The sequence below is a fragment of the Pelophylax lessonae genome, assembly GCF_965119305.1.
Source record: "Pelophylax lessonae genome assembly, chromosome: 2".
In the NCBI taxonomy this organism is placed as follows: Eukaryota; Metazoa; Chordata; class Amphibia; order Anura; family Ranidae; genus Pelophylax; species Pelophylax lessonae.
The window spans coordinates 580,205,004-580,222,759 of NC_138769.1; the positions used below are offsets into that span (position 1 = coordinate 580,205,004).

The 17,756-nt window shown below is 46.2% G+C and overlaps 1 protein-coding gene across 1 annotated transcript in view; it reads right to left on the minus strand.

The window, feature by feature from the left end:
• Window positions 1-17,756, minus strand: part of CDK4 (cyclin dependent kinase 4) — a 108,172-nt gene that overhangs the window by 40,974 nt on the left and 49,442 nt on the right. The window lies entirely within an intron of this gene.

Sequence of the window (17,756 nt, forward strand, 5' to 3'; positions counted from 1 at the left end):
TAAATACTAGATTTATTGTATCTGGGAGTGAAGGTGCATATAAGGACGAATAAATCAGGAAGAGGACATCCACCTGCTGAGGGGTGACTCTACCCCAAGAGGCTACAGTGGAACTATCCCCAGAAGCCTTGACTTTGATGACTCAGTCGGGACCCAGTATATCGGACTCGGTGCAAGAAAAATATATCTTTGAGGTCTATTTTAGATTTTGTATGGTGAATATGGAAGCAATACCTTCCCAACGGCATATGTATCGCTGCAGCCCTGTCGCTTAACACGGGTCACTGCTAAGAAGGAAACATCGGTCTGTTATGGTCTCTCAGGCCCTGAGGAAGCCTTGAGCGAAACGCGTCGGCTTGCTGGGGACCTACCGTGACCGAATCCAGCTTGAGACCCATCTTCCACCTTATACAGGCTTTGTCTTTTGGCTTAAATCCCTTTACGGGATATGTTTCTATACCAACAGTGACTTTATATGTTTTGATTTTATTTGTATGTTAGTTTGTTGCAATCATACATGCATGGTAGCCCATGCGTGTTTTTTATTTTCTTTATATATCAATAAAATGTATTTTTGGTTTTATAATCAGTTTGGTCTCTGATCCTTCTACTCCCACTGGCCCGCAAAGCCCCGCCTTTTCTATCCCAATGTTTTTTCATTAGTCCTTAACAGGGGTAAGGGCCTATATTGCACGGCAATTTTGTGTATAAACAGAATTTAGGGTTATACTTTTGTGAGATACTAAACTTAGGTAGGAGAGGCAGCGAACATCAATGCTGCCGCAGCCAGCAGACAGTTTAAAGTTTTTTTTTGATCAAATCTTGTGCATTTAGCTGCATTGATCAATGCAGTCTCAACGCAAGGGCACATAGAAGACAACTGTTCTCTATGTGTCCTACATGTACGGTTGTATGCATTCCATAAGAATGCTGCATTTTTTCTCAAGATAAAAGTTTAATGAAGTTTGGATTCTCTGTCACTTTCAATAAAGTTGAAAAAAAAAAAAAAAAACGGGATTTTCGTCTTACCCTAAAATCCTTTTCTCTGAGGTTCACTGACGGACACAGCTCCATGTCTTCAGACCATTGGGCTTTATGCTGCACTCTCTTCAGGAGTAGGACTAGGCGGAAACCTTTTTTGGTTACGCCTCCTGGGTAGTCCCAGAGGGTATACCATCACTTCCTGCTGTAGGACTTCAGTTTGTAACAAGCAGTGTCAGAAGAACATATAACACAACCCAACAGAGGGGCGGGGTGCTGTGTCCATCAGTGAGCCTCAGAGAAAAGGATTTTACAGTAAGACGAAAATCCAGTTCTCTCTTTCGTTCACTGATGGATACAGCTTCATATCTTCAGACCATTGGGATGTCCCAAAGCAGTGTCAATATGAGGAGTGGGAAAAAAAAAAAAAAAAAAACAGCAATACGCAGAGTTCCCAACAAGGCTAAACATAACCAACCAGGTAAAAACAGGAGCTCAACTAATAACAGGAGCTCACTACCAGGAAAAAAATTACACCCTCAAGAAGCTGAAGCTTCTGCAATCGCAGCCTGCAAAACTTTGCGGTCAAACGCTGCATATGAAGATACAAGTACATCCACCTTATAAAACGGAATGTGTGTACAGGTGACCACATAGCCGCCTTGCACACCTGAACCACTGACGCCCAATGACGGAAGGCCCAGGAGGCCCTAAGCTCCCTCGTAGAATGCGTCTTGGCAGGGAAAGGAGGAACCTGACCCTTAATGGAATAGGCCTGCACCACCAACTGCCTGATCCACTTGGAAATGGTCGCAGCAGACACGGCCTGTCCCTTACGAGGTCCATCCATAGGAACAAAAAGAATCGGATTTCCAAATTGGTTCAGTCCCCGCCAGGTACACTCGAATTGCCCTTCCCACATCCAAGGAATGTAAGACAATTTTTTTAGGATGTTTCAGCTTAGGACAAAGGGATGGTAACACAATATCCTCATTCAAATGAAACCTTGAGACAACCTTAAGAAGGAACGCCCGACAGGGTCACAACACCACTTTGTCCCTATAAATCACCAGGAAAGGTGACCGACAGGACAATGCAGCCAACTCTGACACCAGACGTGTGGAATAGCTACTAACAAAGCCACCTTCTGCGAGCAGAGGAAGTTCTGGAACATTTTCAAAGGGAGGCTTTTGAAGCACCCACAGTATCAAAATGAGATTCCACAGAGGCACCAGGGATCGCACCAGAGAAGCCAGATGGTGAACTCCCTGCACAAAAGTGTGAACCAAGGACTTCGCAGCCACTGGCCTTTGGAAAAATATAGCAAAGGCGGAAATCTGGCCCTTGTTGGTTCTCAGAGCCAAATGTTAATCTACACCTAATTGTAGAAACTCCAACAGGCGAGACACAGAAAACGAGCGGAGAGAAACCCTCCCGAGACTCACACCAAGTAATGTACGCCTTCCAAACTCTATGATAAACCATCCTAGAAGTGGATTTCCTAGCTTTTAGCAATGAAGGAATCACCAAATCCGACAGCCCTCTGTCCTTCAGCACCTGGTTTTCGATAGCCAGGCCGTTAAAGCCAGCGACTGTAAAGCAGGATGGAAGATTGGTCCCGGAGACAGAAACTCTTCCCTGAGAGGAAGTTTCCTAGGGATGTCTGCTACCAGCCTTAGCAGGCCTGTGTACGAAGACCGGAGAGGCCAGTCTGGTGCGACCAGAATGACTGGAATCTCTTTTACCTCGATTCTGCATAGCAGTCCCGACTGAAGTTGTACTGGAGGAAAGGCTTAAATCTCTGCACCTTCCTGTTGAGGAAGAAAACGCTGATGCCTGATATAAATTGGAATATGAACGTAAGCATCCTTGAAATCAATGGGAGCCAGAAGATATCCTTGATGAAGGAAAGCTACTACCGTGCAGATGGCCTCCATCCAAAATTTCTGAACCCACACAAAGCGGTTCAGAGCCTTGAGATCCAAGATCGGACGAAACTTGTCTTCCTTCCTGGGAACTGTAAACAGTTTGAATAAAAACCGTGAAACAGTTCCGCTCCTGGAACCGGCACAATAACTCCTTGTGCTAACAGGTCCTGCACTGCCCAGTAGAGGCCCTGTAGCCACTTGTAAGACAGGCGTAAGTTGAAAGGAAAGAACCTTGCCAGAGGCAAGGACCGAAACCCGATCTTTTAACTGCACCGAATCAGCTCATGGACCAATTCGTCCTGAATGAGCAATTTCCACTGATCTGGAAAAAGACGAAGATGTCCCCCCACCCCAGATGCGGATGAGGGCACCCCTTCAGGCTGGTGAAGACTTGCCCGCGGAACCAGAAGTGCCCACTTTGGACTTGCCATTCCAGGATCTGAGAAGAAAGAACCACGTTTACGACAAGGTTCCTTGCCCCTAGCAACCTGTGGAAGTAATGTCCTCTTACCTCCCATAAAACCCTTAATGATCTCTTCCATAGAGGCACCGAACAAACAGTCACCTACAAAAGAAAGATCAGTCAGCACCTTTTTAGAAGCCTGGTCGGCCGGCCAGTACTTCAATCAAATCATGCGGCAAAGGATCACCGCCGTCACAGAAACCCTGCTGGCCAAAGGGGCCGCATCCTTGGATGCATCACAAATATACTGTAACCCCTGAATCAACTGATCCGCCAGCTTCAGAGGGTGTTGACTCTCTTCTAGAGCTGCACGATTAATCGTATGAAAATCACGATCTCGATTCACCCTCCCTGAAGATCTAAACCTGAAATATGCTCGATTCTTTGCATAGCTGCATAGCAGAGAGAACAGCTGTGGGAAAAAAAAAAAAAGCCTCCTGGCAAACGCCTATCAGCAAAGTCTCCCAGTAACTATAAACAAAAATGATTACATTGTTTCTTTTCCTTCCCTCTGCCAGGGAGAAAGGAAGTTTAACCTCTTAAAGACTAGACCTTTCTCTGACACTTGTTGCTTGCAAGTTAAAATCATTTTTTTTTTTTGCTAGAAAAGTACTTAGAACCCCCAAACATTTTATATATTTTTTTAGCAGAGACCCTACAGAATAAAATGGCGATTGTTGTAATATTTTATGTCACACTGTATTTGCGCAGCAGTCTTTCAAACGCAATTAATAGACTTTAATGAATAAAAAAAAAAAAAAACGTAACAGTAAAGTTATCCCAATTTTTTTTTGTTACACAGAGAATCGTGAGAGAATCGTGATCTGTATTCCAAGCTAAAAAATCGGCCAGAATCGTGCAGCTCTACTCTCTTCCAGATCCTGGCGTAAAATCTTTGCCCATTCCGTTAAGGCCTGAGATACCAAGGTGATAGCAAACACTGGTCTCAAAATTGAACCAGCCACGGTGAAGAGGTACCGGACCAGAGCCTCAGCTCTCTTGTCCACGGGGTCCCTAAAGGACAGGAAATCCACCACCGGTAAAAGTGTGCCCTTATTTAGCCTGGAAACCTGAGAGTCCACTGTCGGTGGAACAGTTAGTTTCTACAGAACAGAGACTCCTCAAAGGAATAACGCCTAGCGAAACGCTTAGGTATTCCAACCATACAGTTTCGGGGAACCCCACTGACTAGTGACAATCTCGTCAGAATAGGCAGGAAAGGGAAACACCTTAGTCACCTTGGAAGATTTGTAGGTGCCAAACTGCATTAGCTGAGTCCTCCAACTTTAAAGTTTCCCGCACTGACACAATTTGGGCCTCCACCAGCGCTTTTTATATGCGCGGCTGCGGAGGAATCATCCTCACTATTCGAGCACTCAGCGTGCATGGACGCAGACCCAGTGGGCTAACTCTCATTCGAGACCGCCAGAGCCACCTCAGAATCTGAGGAAGCAGAGGATACAGGTGAATGTGGGGGTTGGCGCTTCTTGCCAGGTCTCCTTTGCAGGGTCATATCTACTTTGGATACTAGTGAGTGCAGGGCTGCCGTCATGACCACTAGGGCAGACTTGAGACCCAGAGGGTCCCGCAGTTTCCAGGAGAGGATCAGGTGGTGATACGCGCTCCAGAGGCTCCATGGCCAATAAAGGGTTATTCGGAGCCATGCACAAAGTAGAAATTTTTTATTTTTTATTTTTGCAAAAAAACGTGACCCCCCCCCCCCGCACACTGCTGGGAAACCACAAGAATCAGCGCACCCCCGCGCAGAATACAGAAGAGGAAGTGTACCCCCAGAGACTCACCACACGAGCGGGAGAGCGCCAAACAGTCTGCCACACTGCGATGCAAAGAGGATGATCTCTATGGGGAAACCAAAAACAGGGCCGCTGGACCACACAAACATGGCCGCCGAAGCCAGGAATACAGAATCCACGGCAAAATGGTGGCACCACGCGGCGCTGCACGGGACCTTGGACCCAGGGAAAAACACAGACCCCAGGGGGACCCCCCCCATCCAGTTATGGACACCCTCAAAGGGGGGCTGACAGCGGCACCTACCCACTACTGCCACGGCCCAAAACGGGACAAGCCCCCCTACCCAAGTGCACCCATGCCCCCCAAAAGGGGCCGAGGGGGTGGGGGGGACCTACGCAGAGGGAACCCCGCTATCGAGAAGGGGAAAAACACAAGGGGGAGGAAGGACAAAGGAGAGGGCCTACCATGCCCAGGGAGGGCCCGCAACCACCTCAGCAATTCCGTAAGAAAGGAGGGGGGACACTACTCACCATACCACGGCACCAGGCAGCGCTACTTCCAGCAGTCCACTGCACCATTTTGGAATGGGGTTGCTGTGGCCTGAGGTACACTGTGACTCTGATTGTGACTGCTGTCGTGACCAGGGCTATGCGACCTTGCGAGGTGTTTCACTCGCTGGTCAGCCACCGTCCAGTGGGGCTAGGTCACGGCCAACCTAGCACAGAGTTGGGTCACATTCGCAGGCCAGACTGGGAAGACCATAAGGATCTAGAATATCCAGTGCGTCACCCAGTCTGGCTGTTGATTTTAGGAACAGTTGATTGTAGTTCACGCAGGAACAAAATAATAAAAGAAAAAGTAAAAAATTCCATTTAAAAAAAGGAAAAAATGCCAGGACCGTAGATGCCAGCAGAGAGCCAGGTCCTTACTCCTGGCTAGGCAGAAAAAAACTGAAGTCCTAAAGCAGGAAGTGATGGTGCACCCTCTGGGACTGCCCCAGGGGCCTAACCAAAAGGTTTATGCCTAGTCCTACTCCTGGAGAGCAGCATAAAGCCCAATGGTCTGAAGACATGGCGCTGTCTGTCGGTGAACGAAAGAGAACATTTTTTTTTTTTTTCTACACCGCTCCTTTCCATTGGTAAGGCTCAGCAGAAGATCAATTTTAAGTTTTGAAGTTTTTCTTTTCACTTATTATTGTTTAGCTGTAGCTTTTTTTCCCCAATCACATGAGATCAGCCTGTCTTAAGTATTTACAGCCCAGCAGAGCTTCTTCAGCCCAAGTAGTAAAAGTTCCTCATGCCGCCAGAAAATGTTATTAAACCCTATGGAAATGCACATCTGCCATGTACAGTACACAGCCAAACAGAGGCCACTATCCAGGTCTGTGAAAAAGACTCATACTAATATTGTGAAAACTGAAAACCGAGAGAAGGGATGCAAAACTATATCAGACTTCCAGTAAAGACCATATAACTAGTTAGTTCCTTTTTTTCTTGCTTTAGATAGAAGGGGAATAGTTAAAACCTCTGTCAGTCATTGTTCTCGGGCTGTGTCCCTGTTGTTGGGAAGAAATAACTTTACTTTCTCCCCCCCGGTACTACCATCTCTACAGCAGAGACACGGGAAGCAGTATACCCTTATGCTCCATTCACACCTGAGCGTATTGTTTTCAGGCTGTTTTCTGGGCGTTTTTTCAGGCGTTTAGAGGCAGGCATTGACATCTAACAAAAACACTTGTAATCTGCCAAAAAAAGAGGCTCACCTACTTTTTTGAGCTTCAGGCGACAAAACGCTCATATGTGAACAGGGGGCATTGAAATGAATGTGATTTTGCTTGTTGGGTGTTTTGAGACTTCAGAGATGAGCGTTTTACGAACTGAAAAAAAGATCAGGTGTGAACAGGGGATCTAAGCCAGGGGTCCTCAAACTAAGGCCCGCGGGCCACGTGTGGCCCGCCAAGGACATTTATCCTGCCCGCCGGGTGTTTTTGCTGCTGCCGTCCGCCCGTTACTTTATTTTTTCAACATAAGAGACGGACGGTCCGGCAGCCGGCCTATCATTGGTGGAAGAGGAGAGGGGGTGGCGGATACTGATTGGCTGGCCAGATGAAGCGCTGGATCATGGGAATTGTAGTCCGGCCGCAATCAAGCTCCTGGCAGTGAGAGGAACCAAACAGCGCAGCCGGACTACAACTCCCACCTCCCAGGACTCAGAGGCAGCCAGGGCATGTGGGAGGGGCCGGCTGGACGTGACTTGCGTGGTGACTTATGGGCAGTGAACGTCAGGCGCTGGCTCGGGGGATAGAGAGAGCGGGAGATGTGACAGAGCATCACAGCACAGAGCAGAGGCAGCTTGGAGGAAGTTGGCATCAGCCCCCCCCCCCCCCCCCCCCAAAGAGGTTGTTCAATCATGACTGAGGTGAGACAGATCCTGACACACCAGATGACCCCTACATCCCATGGGCACTGATTGGGCTGCGCTGGCAGGCACGGATTGGGCTGCGCTGGCAGGCACTGATTGGGCTGCGCTGGTGAATGGTTCAATAGGCCACTTGACTGGACCTCCCCTGGCCGCGCTTGACTGGCTCCCTCTCCCTCAGTTCCCTCACCTGCCCCTCGGCTCCACCCCCAGTGATATTCCTGTGTGCTGGGGATGTAGATCCCCAGCACATGCACCACTGAGTAAATGATAGAGGAGTGGTAACAGAGTGATCTCTGGAGGGGCTGCCTGCTGTTCTCCCGTGCTGGTCAGTAACAGACAGCCGAGGAGTAGAAAACCCAATTTAATTGACAGTAAGTGTATTTATATTCTGATTGCTATTCAGTTGTATGTTGGGTGCTGTGTAAGCCCCGGTTCACACTGTTGCGATCTCTGAGCAGTGCGAGTTCAGCCATATGCTTGTATGGCTGAACTTGCATTTGATTCGGAAGAAAAAAGGCACACGTGCCTTCTTTCTTCCTGCAGTGGAATTGGATCGCATTGGTCTTCTCACCCATGCGATCAGATTCTTGGGCGAGTTTACACAGGGCAGTGTGAACTGGAAATATGATGCGGGAACCGGCATGATTACAGAGCCGGTTCCCACACCGCAACAGTGTGAGCCTGGGGTAAAAGCGGAGTTCCACCAACATGGGCACTGGTGAGGCTGAAATGATGTGGACTGGTAAGGCTACATTGATGGACACTGATCAGACTGCATTGATGGGCAGGGCAGTCTGTATGTCTCTGTGTGGGCAAAGTTATTGATGGTATATTGTTTTGTAGCGCTATGTATGATAGATAGATAGATAGATAGATAGAGGTATTTTACTAATAGCAATTTGGAATAGTTTATTTTAAACTATAGTCCGACCCTTTAATGGTCTGAGGGACAGTGAACTTCTGCTACTAAACGTCTTAGGCCTGGTTCACACCTATGCATTTTTTGCAGAAAAGCACTGCAGTTCATTTAATATGGTTTCCTATAGGTCATGTTCACATCTATGCTTTTTTCAGCCGCTGCCTATTTGGAAAGGGTCAAGGACTTTTTCAATGCAAAACTGTGCTTTTTTTGGTTCAATAGACTTCAACAGTGAAGCTGGAGAAAAGAATGTAGTGCGTTTTTGCAGCAATTTGAGTTTTTTAATCTGGCCAACAACAAAATTGGGCAAAAAAAAAAAAGCAGCATAAAATAAAGCAAATCGCATGTGCAAAAAAAAAAAAAAAAACCCCGCAAAAAGCACTGCAGAAATGGTTCAAAACCAAACTACATAGGTGTGGACCGAGCCTTATGCTGGCCATACACATCGATTTTGGAAAATAATATTTATATGAAAAAGCTGTGCATTCGCTGAATGAAAGAATGTCGTTTGAAAATTTCACTTGCTTTTAATATTCAGTTTTAAAATGAATCTAAATTTCTGAACGAAAACCACATACAGTCTGAAAATTGCGTTGACCAAGAAGTTTTCTATTCTGCTCCTTTGAATTGTCCCGTCACTGTGGTCAAAAACGAATGTCGATTTGACCCCACTAACAATCAGAAAATTTAACTAACGTTCTTAAAACGTTTTTTGAAAGACTACATTGTTTTTGTATGGCCAGCATAAGTGACAGCAGGTGCAAGGAGCTTTTATCAAGCCACCTGCCTATGACAAGGGAGTCTGTCATACATAATATATTTTAGTTCTGTCTGAAAAACAGCAAATGTCTCTAACCACTTACGGACCGCCCACTGTGTATTTACGTCGCTAATTTGACGTTAAATACCAGGGATATGGCAGCAGATAGCTGCCATAACCCCGGTAATTTTTTAAACAGCGGGCGGTCCTCTTTCACATAAAAGTGGTCGCAGTGGCAGATTTGTGGCGGGATCACTTATCAGCGGCAACCTTGTAAAACAAATAAAAGTGATCAAAAAATGTTTTTTTTTTTTTTAAAGTGACAGTGTAAAAAAAATAAAAGCAGTATAAAAAGCAATAAAAACAAGCGACCGCACACGCAAGTCACGCCCACATACGTAAACGGTGTTCAAACCAAATATGTGAGGTATCGCTGCCATCGTTAAGAGCGAGAGCAATAATTCTAGCCCTATACCTCCTCTAAAACTAAACTGGTAACCTGTAGAAATTTTTAGAAGTGTCGCTTGTGGAGATTTTGAAGTACCAATGTTTGTCGCCATTCCACAAGCGTGTGCAATTTTGAAGCAGGACATGTTGGGTATCTATTTACTCGGCATAACATTTTCTTTCACATTATAGAAAGAATTTGGGCTAACTTTACTTTTCTTATTTTTAAATTTAAAAAAAATTGATTTTTGTAAAATCTTACCGTAAAAGCCTTTTCTCTTAAGCTCATTGACAGACGCAGTCCTCTTGATTAATAACACATTGGGTTATACTGCCCTCTACAGGAGTAGGACACTAGACGGAAGGAAAACGTTCTGGCCACACCTTAGGGGCAGTCCCAGAGGGTATATCCTCTCACTTCCTGCTACAGGATGTCAGTTATGTCACAAAGCAGTGTCAGAGAATTTAACCAAACCCCACTCAAAAAAACCGAGGGGCGGGTACTGCGTCTGTCAATGAGCTTAAGAGAAAAGGATTTTACGGTAAGATTTTACAAAAATCCATTTTTCTCTGTCGCTCATTGACAGACGCAGTCCTCTTGATTAATAACACATTGGGACGTCCCAAAGCAGTGCCACAAATGAGGGGTGGGATAACAGAAATCAAAATCCAGAAGGCCCAACCGGAGCCAACCAGAAGCATCAAGGACTCATCGAGCAAAAGGATGAGACCTAAGTGAAAAAACCTCACAAACCCTCGAGGTAGACCAACAGTCTCCTCACACAGCGGCCTGCAGGAACCTTGCGGCCAAAAAGAGGCATCCGACGATGCCATCACATCAACCTTATATAATTTTGTAAAGGTATGAACCGACGACCAAGTAGTCGCCTTGAAAACCTGGACCACTGACGCCTGATGGCGGAAGGCCCAGGAAACACTAAGCGCCCGAATAGAGTGCGCCTTAACAGGGAACGGGGGATTCCGACCCTTAATAGAATAAGCCTGTACAACCGTCTATCTGATCCATCTAGAGATGGTCGCGGCAGAAACAGGCAACCCCTTTCTAGGGCTATCCGTGATCACAAAAAGTGAATCCGTTTGCCGATTTCCCACCCCCGGAGTGAATACTGCGGAGAGAGCCGGAACAAACCGTTCCGTCCACCGAAAGATGCTGGTCCTTTCGATGGCCACCAGGACACTCTAGGTGCCCCTTTGGTGATTGACATAAGCCACGGTTGGATCTGGACCGGGCTGCCCTAGAGCTGCTCGGTCCAGTAAATCAGACAAAGTCTGATCGCTCTCAGTTCGGATACCTTTATTGGTAACCTGGATACTATCGGAAGGAATGACTTCCCCAGGTTGAGCATCGGAGACCGAAGCCACCAGACCAGAGACTCCCTGGTCCGCTCGCTCAACCGGATCCGATTGTCCAGAGAATCGAGATTCTGATTCTATTTGAGAAGAATCTCCTCTTGGAGAATTCGGGTATGAGACTGGACGAACGGTACTGCCTCTAAGGAGGCCACAATCAGTCCCAGCCAGTTGACAGACAGCAACATCCGAATCGTTGACTGAACCTTCTGGAGTGTCTCCGCAAGGAGAAACACTCTTGCCAAGGATCTCCCATATAGTGCAGTCTCCTGGTGGGAACCAGGAATGATATTTGGGAAAAGCGAAGAAAACGCTGATGTCCTGCGAAGATGGGGATATAAAGAAAAGCATCCTAAATGTCTATGGACGCCAGGAAATCCCCCTGATGCAGGGAGGCCACCACTGTTCGGATGGACTCCCTCTTTCCCAAGTCCAGAATTTGGACGCACCTTGCCCTCCTTCCTGGGCATTGTGAACAGGTTCAAATAGAACCCCTGAAAACGTTCTATCCAAGGAACGGGAACTACCGCTCCCTGTAGCATACGAATGTTGGGAGGGAAGAATCGCACCGGTAGAAGTGATCGAATACTCGATCTTGTGCCTCTTGAACCCCTTTGTCCGGGATTCAGGAAAACCATGGATCTGGAAACCGGTGAAGACGTCCCCCCACCCCAGAGATGGGTGGGGGAGCATCAGGCTGTCTTATCAAGAGAGTGCTCTTGCCCCCCAGTGAGATCCTTATAATCTCACCCAAACAGGCGATCCCCTTGAAAGGGGAGATTAGCCAACCCATCTTGAAACTAAACCAATGGCAACCACTGGCCTAAAGGTGGACCCTATTAGGGAAAAAATGAAGCGGGATTCCGCTTTTACTCTTCGATCCACCGGATCCCTAAAGGACGGAGCGTCCTCCAACGGGATAACAGTGGCTTTATCTGGAAATCGGTGAGTTCACCACTGGTGGTACCGTCCATCTTTTAAGGAGGGATTCCTCAAAACGGATAGCGCCTAGCCATGAGTTTGGAAATAGCAGGGGTACGTTTCAGACGACCCTATTTGGGAAAAGGAAAATCCTTCGCCATTTTGGTAGCTAACTAGTACCAAAAAGGAATTTTAGTCTTAGCTACCTCTGCCGGTATAGCCTCAAGACTTAAGGTTTCCCGGACAGGCACAACTAGTGCATCCACCAACGCTTCTTCTTGTGCTATGGTGGAGGCAAAAACGTCCTCCTCACTGTCTGAGGAGACCGTACCTGAGACAGCAGCCCCAGAAGAGGGACCTGCAGCTGCAGTGACAAGCTCAGAATCAGTATCTGAAATATCAGATGAAAATAGGGGTAGGCGGTGGTCGCTTTCTTGACCCCCGTCCCTGACCGGCCACCTCCACCCGGGATACCAAAAGACTCCAAAACTGCTGATAATGCATCAATTACAAGTGAGGCACTGGAGGGTCCTGCGGCCACCTCGAGGGGATCAGGTGGGGATACATGTGTGGCAGGGTCCATGATTATACAAGACACTTGCCAGCGACAAAAAAATTGCAAAGTAAAAAAAAAAAAAACTTTTTTTTTTTTCGTAATCCCCCAGCGCAACAGCGCCCCTCAGTGTTACCTGCTTTTTCGGACCCCACAGAGAGAGAGAGAGACCCCAAGGCTCACCACCTGATGCACAAAAGTTTTCTATCAACCTGCTTCAGCGCTGTCCTGTTACAGACAGGAAGTCTTTGGCCCTTTTTCCCTGGAAAAGGAGGCTGCTCCGCCCCTTTACACGCCTTCCGGCGCCTCCCATGTTTCTCCACGAGGTGGCTGGTCATCTCTCCGAAATGGCCGCCCCCATGCTGGAAACACGAGGCTATGCCAAGATGGCGAACTGCGGGAAAATGGCGGCGGCCTGTGGAAGATGGCTGCGGCCTGCGAAAGATCTATCGGCCTATGCGGCCTGCGGGAGGATGGCGGTAGTCCAGGCACAGGCATCGGCCTGACCTGCAATCTTATCAGGTAGGATGCTCTTTGTATATGGCCATCATCACAGTATTGCCACAGACCTTTAGTCATAGTTCCTTAACAGTGCCCACTATACAGTGACTTTAGATAGTCAGCTCCCAAACCAAGCCTCCTGGTCTTTTTTTTTTTTTCCACACAATCACACTCAATTGGGGGATCTGTGACCTGTTTATAGGATAGAGGGGAGACCCAGGATCCTGAGCGTCTGACCATCCCAGGGAGGGGCCCGCGTCCACCAACAAACCCGTCAGGGGGAGAGGGGGAACATTCTACTCACCATACCGGAACCAGGCGGGCGCCAACTCTTGACAGAACCCCTCTCCACCGAAGTGGGGGGGCTGTCGACCAATACGGATGCCGTGACTCAGTTTCCAACTGGTCGTCGGCGTCCAGGCGAGACGTTTAACTCGCAGGGTCAGTCCCTGTCCAGTGGGACTATGTCGCGGCCGACCCAGCGCGGAGCTAGGGCCTGCACGCGCTCGCTGACCACTGGATCTCAACATCAAGCCCGTCGCCCAGTTCAGCGTACTTGCTTGAAGATCTCACAGGAACAACTGGAGAAAAAAAGCTGTCTATTAAAAAAGTCTTTCTAAAAAAAAAAAAAAATCTTGCCAGGACCAAGGATCCCAGCAAGGAACTTAGGTCCTTACTCCTAACTAGACAGAAAAAACTGACATCCTGTAGCAGGAAGTGAGAGGATATACCCTCTGGGACTGCCCCTAAGGTGTGGCCAGAACGTTTTCCTTCCGTCTAGTGTCCTACTCCTGTAGAGGGCAGTATAACCCAATGTGTTATTAATCAAGAGGACTGCGTCTGTCAATGAGCGACAGAGAAAAGTGTATTTTGCGTTTGTAAGACCTCTGCACAAATACGGTGTGATATAAAATATTGCAACAATCTCCATTTTATTCCCTAGGGTCTCTGATTAAAATATTTATATATACACAACCACACACATACATAGATTATATATAAATATATATATATATATATATATATATATATATATATAATGTTTGGGGGTTCTAAGTAGATATAGACCTGCAATGTTTTTTTTCAGGGCCGATACCGATATTTTGGTCACAACGTATTGGCCGATATTTTGTACATTTAAAGTTTTAAAAAATAAAGACAAAATTTTTGACACAAATCTGGTACTGAACATGTTAATTTTTGTTTAATGCTTAATGGCTGGCTGGCACCCTGTGGTGGGTGGCTGGCTGGCACAGGGCCTGTGGGTGGCTGGCTGGTAGAGGGCATGTGGGGGGCTGGCTGGTACAGTGCCTGTGGCTGGCTGGTACAGGGTCTATGGATGGCTGGCTGTCTGGCACCCTGTCTGTGGGTGGCTGGCTGGCACCCTGTGGTGGGTGGCTGGCTGGCACCCTGTGGTGGGTGGCTGGCTGGTACCGGGCTTCTGTGGGTGGGTATATGGCTGTGATACACTCCCGCAAGACTAGTCCCAACTCCAGACGAGGCTGTCCAAGGTGAGGGAAGCGGCCTAAGAAGGCAGAATGACGTCACAAAAATATCGGCCAGTTCCGGGGCCGATATCGATATAGATCGGGGGAAGTGCATATCGGCCTTGACGATAATCGGTCTATCCCTAGTTCTAAATAATTTTCTAGCAAAAAATACTTATTTGAACGTGTAAACAAGTGTTATAAATAGGCCTGGTCCTTAAAAAGTTAATTTTTTCTCTTTAAATAAAAAACTATTACAAAATCTAGAGCAAATAAATATATTTTGGCCATGGCAACCAATCAACTTTAATATTTCCGCATAGCAGAGGAATGATTGTGGCAGTCTGCAAGAAGATTTTTGTTGTCATCTCCCAGGGAATTTTCCAAGTACCTCCGGCAGCCAGAGGCGCTCATTATCCTCTATGGCCACGCTTACAAATGAGGCCCAGCATGTAACAAAATATCCATTGCTCTCAATGCACATCAGAGCTTTTTATAGGTTCTTGCTTTTACCACAAAGAAAAATTTAACAACACAACTGTGTAAATCAAATGCTGCAGAACTGTGATAAACATGATTAGCATAGCTATGCTATAATTTATAGAACATTCCAATTACCCCATTCCTACTTCTTCAAAGACGCAAATGTAATAAATATTTGGGAATATTAATTCAGCTGCTGAGCAAACACCATTCAGCTGATGTGCAGCTGCTCCGATTCATCCGCTAATGAGTCACACTCATTGTTCTAATGAAAATTCAATCAAGGGGAAAGAGACAGATATGTTTAATGAACACATTCTGCAACTTCTAGGTCACCAAATCTATCGAAAGTTTCATCGTCATTTAAATAAAAGCAAAGCAGATCTAAGGACTCCCAATACAAGGGATGTATACATCAATACACACACAGTAGCATTCTACATACACACAAGTCCTTCATATACATACATACAAAGAGTCATTGAAAATGCTGCCAAATTCCTTATTCCAGATTTCCTTTCTACATGAGCTACTATAATGATTTTTGAAAAAGGATTCTTTTCTTTTAACAGGGAAGCTCAAGTGTAATGAAAAGACCTTTTTATACTATATTCTATATACAGAAAAGGTTTGCATTTTGCAGGTCATTTAGGGGAATAGGATACATTTGAAGTATAGTATGACAATTTTCATAATCTTAAAAGAGAAGTAAGGCTTTAAAAATAAAGGAAATTATACCTAGATGGCTGCAGCACCAATCCCAGCTGCACCAGTCTCTAGCCGTCTCTAAGACAAGGCTGATCACTCAGTTCTTGGTCCTCAGCTAGCAGAGAGCCGGTGACCGACGGTCACCGGCTCTCTGCTCTGCCCCTCCAGTGCTCACTGGAGTGCTGGGCTGTGGAGGGGACAAGAGCAGCTGGCTCAACCTTCCAGCGGCTCGCTGAGAGTCTGGGCCAGCTTTCAGCCTGTGCATCCAGGTAGATCCCAACTGTAAAGTTGTTTTCTGAGCATGGACTGGCGAAGTGACGTCAGCTGGCAGCGAGATTCAGCCCTCAGACTGCTGAAAACAGGTTACAGGATTGCAGAACGAACTGCACTCCTGTAAACCATAGGATAAGCATAGCCAAAATAGCTTTTGCTATACTTCTTCTTTAAAACAGGGATTCTTACTGTTTAACGCTTACAGACCCACTCAACTGATTGCCCAATATATCCCAATAACTGCTTTAAGAGTTTACAAAAAAATAGGTCAGCTATGGCAGATACGTATATAGACTTTCATACTCCAGCAGCATAACCGTTTACAGACCTTCTCCACACACATCGGCACCATTTCTGTAGAGTGGGGGGTGATCACCAAAGAAATTAATTTTGCTATTTAGGATCTTTGCTTACTTCCTGCAGAGAGGATCACCAGAGGATCTTCACTTTAGGCTCGATTCACACCTATGCATGTTTCTTTTGAGCATTTCTGTGGTGCTTTTTCTGTGCTTTCCACATTTTTTTACAGTGATTTTACATTTATGGGTTTTTTTTGGAAAATTTGTTGTTAGGCAGATTTAAAAAACCCAAAATCGCCGCAAAATCACAGTAAAAATACCTGTTTTTTGGATGCAGGTCAATTGAAGTCTATTACATGCAAAATGCGGCATTTTGCAGGAAAAAAGGATCCTGACCCTTTCCAAAAATGCAGAGGCACAAATGCATTAATGTGAACGTGTTCCATAGGAACCCATGTTAAAAAAATGGAAATGCATTTCTGCAAAAAACATGAAAAAAAAAACGCATTAGTGTGAATCCAGCCTTATTGTGGAGCGTTTAGGGACCCAATGATACAGGAATCAGTTAAAATGCAGGCTAGAGTGTGGAGCCTACAGCGTCCCACAGGCAGCTCCCTGTATAAGACCCCTTGCAGACAAGGTGGACTCCCCCAAGCGAACCCGCCTGCTCAGCAAGGGATCTGTCAGCTGATCAGGTGGATGACAGGTCTGTGTCCACTCCACTATGCAAAGAGCAATATAGACACAGCCCGCTGTTCCCTATGGGACAGTCGGATGGAAACAGACCGCCTTTCTGCACGTATCCTCATAAAAACAAGATCAAGTGCTTCTGTCTGTTCGCCCCATCAATGACATGTCACATATCATCCACTGGTAAATGACAGCGAAAAAGTTGTAGTAATTCGTGTTAGATGTTTGTTGTAAACCGCAGTGTGTAATTCAGAACTCTTCAGAAATTCTTCATCTCATTACATGACATTTGGACATCCATTGAATTCTATACTAGCGGATTCACTAGAGTTTTCAACTCTTATGGATGGAGTCTCTTTCTGGGTCTTGGCATTACCTGTATTCCATCAGTTTGACCTATGACCAGGTGTAATTCAGAACTCTTCAAACATCTAAAATTAATTACTACAACTTTGACGTCATTTACAAGTGGATGATATATGATGTGTCATTGATTGGGGGAGGGACAGGCAGAAGCACTTGATCTTGTTTTTATGAGGATACGTGCAATGTTCATATGCAATTCCATGTGATTTTAAGTGATGCCTCCCACACCCCTGATGGAGAGTGCCACTCTCCGAAACGCGTCGGGTGGAGGAAGTTTCTGTTTCATCATTCATCTTACAGTCCGTGCATCACTAGTTGATTGCATATTGCACATTTTTTATGTGGTGTAAACATTTCCATGTATGCTGTGTTGAGTTTGTATAATGTAAACACATTTTTAACCAAATATGTCCAATAATATATAATTTTT